We start from the raw sequence: 4,501 nt of genomic DNA on the forward strand, positions 1-4,501 counted from the left end.
TCCGTCCTTCCGCGCATTGCGGTCCGGCGTTGTGACTCTTCCGGTGGTGTGCGTACATAAATGTAAACTGCTTCACTTTTTTCTTCCAGTGTTTCGTGGAGGAGTTCAAGGGCCGCCATTTCCTCGTTTCGCAGGAAACCTTCCTGGTGGCCGTACCTGGCGAAGACTTTCATCGCGCAGCGGGCCGATCCACAGTGGGGCGAAAATGGAAATTTAGGGTCATAACGGCGATTCCTTCAGAATGAGTTTAGAGTTCAGCCAACTGTGCCATTTTGTTCAAAAAGGGCCAAAGCTCACTCTCCTGTACTTGTTAGACACATTTTGCGCCGCTTTCTATGCAAAAACAGGCCTCAAAGTCAGTGGAATTCATGTACTTTTGCTCAAATTGTGTTAGGGGTCCCAAAATTAACGCTTATTCCGAAAAGATAATGTATTTGAACCAGATATCGTTGGAAAGAGGAAGGTCCCAGAAGTCTAAAGACCATCTCGTTTTTGGTTAAACTATCTTCATTTAACATTTAAATCCTGTTAAATTTCGATAAAAATTGGCGTTTGTGCTGTTTTTGACTTGAGATATCTTAAGTTGCGAACACTTGCAAACACTTCTGCGACCGTCAGAGGCTAGTAGAAGTGACCTACTTTCAGGGCTATATGAGCACGGGTAGCGAAATGTTCTCTCAAAATGGCGGTAAAATTGACCAAAATCTCATTTTCTTACAAGTTTTTCAGACGGAGACGGTCTTAATTTAATCAGAGAACACTCAAAATTGGTATACGGGGGTTTTCAGATGTTCCAGATCTATATCCGGTGTCCGTTTGCACCTCCAGGGTCATCCTGGTGTCGTCGTCGGGGACCTCATGGGGTCGCCGATGATGTCCCCCAAGAAAATTGGTACCGAGGGGTTTCCGATCGCGCTGAAGCCATTTCCGGTGTCTGTTTGCACCTCCAGGGTCATCCTAGGGCCATCGCCGGAGACCTCTTGGAGTCAGCGAGGACCCCATGGGCTCGCCGACGACGTCATGGTGTCGCCGAAGAGTTTTTTCTGAAAATTACTGGAGGTGCAAACAGACACCGGAAATGGATTCAGCGCGACCGAAAACCCCCTTCTACCAATTATCTTAGAGGACGTCATCGGCGACCTCGTGGGGTCCCCGACGACGACCCCAGGATGACCCTGGAGGTGCAAACAGACACCGGAAATGGCTTCAGCGCGACTGATAACCCCCTGGTACCAATTTCCTTAGCGGACGTCATCGGCGACCTCGTGCACTGTTAAAAGCCTGCGAAGTATTTTGCTCCTTTGTAACTACGAAGCATTTACTTCGCAATTACAACGTGATGCTTTGCAATTACGAAGTGACACTTTGCAATTGCAAAGCGACGCTTTGCAGCGTTTTCATTGCTTTGCAATTGCAAAGCATCACTGTGTAATTGCAAAGTAAATGCTTCGTAGTTACAAAGGAGCAAAATACTTCGCAGCTCTGCAAAGCAAATGCTTTGTAGGAATTTAACAGTGTGAGGTCTCCGACGACGACGCAGGATGACCCTGGAGGTGCAAACGGATATCGGAAAAGGCTTTAAGAGACCCCAAAACCCCTAGATATCAACTTTGACACCATTCTGAGTGCTCTAGACTTTTGACCCTAAAATTCCGTTTTCGCCCCAGTGTGCACTGGGCGCCATGGTCAACCTAACCAAAACAGCTCGCGACTCGCGATGTTTGTGAGACCGGGACCGAGACGCACGCGTGCACCGGGGAGCCGAGCGGAGCGGCGAGACGTTACAGCGCAGCGGCGGCAGATAGCGACACTAGCAGTGTGGCCTGCCGGCTGAGGTCTAGACGCTTCGCGCGTCAGTCACATTGCACGCAAACTTACCGTGCCACCCTAGTGCCGCAAGCAAACACTATTGCAGGTTACATAATTCGCAATAATTACTGCAATATTGAACAAATTACTGTAAAATCGAAAAAATCGAAAATCGAAACCATTTAATCGATTTATTCGATTATTCAAAAGGGTTGAATCGATTCAGAAAAAATCGATTTACGGACGCTTGGCATCGATTTTCGATTTAAATCGAAATAGATTCGACCAATCCTACGGCCGATATCTGCCAGACATCAAAGTAAGTTATCCTGACGGTGTCGCATCTGGTATATTTTCGATATCATTATCATTTTGTCCATGAACACTATATCGTCAAACCTTCCTTTACGTTTGTCCGTTTAAAGTCGGGCAGTGTGTGTCTGTCGATAGTTCCTACCGGTATCTGCTAGACATCAGTTTGTCTTTCGACCGTATGTCATACAGTCATCTGCTGGTGTCATCCTGCCGATAACATCACTTGTTGTCTGTCGACGGTCTCGAAGGGTTTCTCGGGAGATACAATTGTATGTCAGAAAACAATCTGATGCGACATCGGACCGATGACATATGAGCGGTGATGTCTGTGGTATCGTTTGAAGATGGTGTGGTGATAAGTGGCCAGACCGTCCATGCCGTATCGATGATAGATGTTATGCGGGTATCGTTCTAAGATGCAGTGTCGACAGTTGCAACAGATCTCTAGTATTCCGGCACAGATGGTCTGTGGTGTATCGTTTTTCGATAGTGTCCGACCTCCGATGTGCGGGTAACGATCGTCTGTTGCTTATCGTAAGTAGATGCTTCATCGTTAACTGTGGCCGATTGCCCTCCGAGTATCAGGCTCAGACCATCTGCGCGCCATCATATGGGTGGATTTGAAAATTGTGTCAAATAAATGACCCTGGACCTTTAACCTTGAATGCGAGGCACACAAACATCGTTCGGAGTCTGAACGCATGCGCAAGATCGAGGTGGACTAGGAACACATCTCAGTTTCGTCAATTTCGACACCAGCAGGTAACAGGGATGACAGGAAAGGCCAAAATACGCGGTTTTGGCTTGTCCCTGGCTCAATTTTTGAAGTTTAAAGCACTCGGATAATTAGGGGGGGAGTGTAAAAGTCAAAACCAAAAAGTAGTGCATTTGTAGAATGAATCCATAATAATTTTAAGCCAAAGCGCGTTCAGAAATTTCAAAAATTGGTGAAGATATGACATTATGAATGTCTGTTCCCCAGGTTTTTGAACTTTACCGTTTTAAAAACATAAATCAAGTTTAAAAACTTGTCTTTCTGTATAGAAGTACACTCTTAGTCAAAAACAACTCCTCAGACCCTACGCTTCGAGAATCAATACGGGTCAAACTTCCCGAACAAGTTTAAACATGTTTTTTTATTCAAACAAGAGGGCGTACAAAGCTGAAAAATAGCAACAATCGGCAAGAAAGGGGGGGGGGGGGCTCCAATAGCTACACTCCTCAGGGAGTAACGGGGATGACAGCGCCGAAAGCGCAGTCACAGGGAATGACCACCGCTCCTCGAAATGTCACGGGGATGGCACAGCGTCCATGATCGTCACGGGGATGACACTAAGTCACCGACCGTCACGGGGATGACAACGCCGCCAGGTCCGACGTGCTCTGCGTCTTTCCTCCTTTATCTCTGCGTGTAGGCAAGATATCGTCGTTTCTATCACACCATGTGTTAACTTTGGACAAGTTGTTTCGAACGAGCTTGTCTCGCGTTTTTCCTTGATTACTCCTAAAGAAATAGTTTATTTGGCATTCTGACTGCACCTTTGTCTTCCTCACGAAAAAACCTTTCAAACGAGTTCAAGGTTGACGGGGTTCTGAAGGCTAGGAGGCTAGTTAGCGCATGATGCATCGGAACCCCATCAACCTTATACCCGTTTGAAAGGTTTTTTTTGTGTGGAAGACAAAGGTGCAGTCAAAATGCCAAATATCCCATTTCTTTAGGAGTAATCAAGGAAAAACGCAAGACAGGCTCGTTTGAAAGAACTTGTCCAAAGTTAACTCATAACTCATAACGGCGAGTTTTCGTCTATAACCGAGGGGGGGCTCACTTCGAAAAATCATTGTACAGCCCCCAAAAAATCATTTAAAAAATCCAAAAAAAATCAAAAAAATCAAAATAAAATCAAGTAAAAATTTGCAGAAAAATCTGAAAAATCGAGAACTAATGACCCAAAACTAAGAATAATGGGCACAAAACAGGAAAATACACAAAATTTTTGTAAATGTTACTGATATTGTCTTTTTCATAGCTGAAAAATCAAAAGAAAAATCAAAATCAAAAATCAAAAAAATCAAAAATTCATTGTACACATGTTGTTAGAGTGAGCACCCCCTCGTCTATAACCCGAAGGGTTAACGGGTCGTATCTCACCGAGACGAACAAAACGCATCCCTCGAACGTTCAATTTGGACCAATTTGGCCATAGGTAATGGGACGGTCTTGATTTGTATGTATTTCATTGATTTACTTTTCGAGTTGGCTACACTACTGAACGATCTCAGGCACACGGAAAAAAAAGACTGTGTCGCAGTGACCAACCTCTGTTTGATAGGCTTGAGTCGATAGCTGCAATCGAAAATCCGATGATTACAACCAGAA

At 45.0% G+C, this 4,501-nt stretch overlaps 1 protein-coding gene across 1 annotated transcript in view; it reads left to right on the top strand.

The window, feature by feature from the left end:
- Window positions 1–940: 940 nt before the first annotated feature.
- LOC113215247 (uncharacterized) overlaps window positions 941–4,501 on the top strand; it is a 42,504-nt gene continuing 38,943 nt past the window's right edge. Inside the window, exon 1 of the mRNA XM_052273223.1 lies at window positions 941–1,915. The gene's annotated coding sequence lies outside the window, so the exon portion shown is untranslated. The remainder of the gene's footprint in view (window positions 1,916–4,501) is intronic.

The sequence above is a fragment of the Frankliniella occidentalis genome, unplaced genomic scaffold (assembly GCF_000697945.3).
Source record: "Frankliniella occidentalis isolate FOCC.00 unplaced genomic scaffold, Focc_3.1 Scaffold254, whole genome shotgun sequence".
Lineage (NCBI taxonomy): Eukaryota > Metazoa > Arthropoda > Insecta > Thysanoptera > Thripidae > Frankliniella > Frankliniella occidentalis.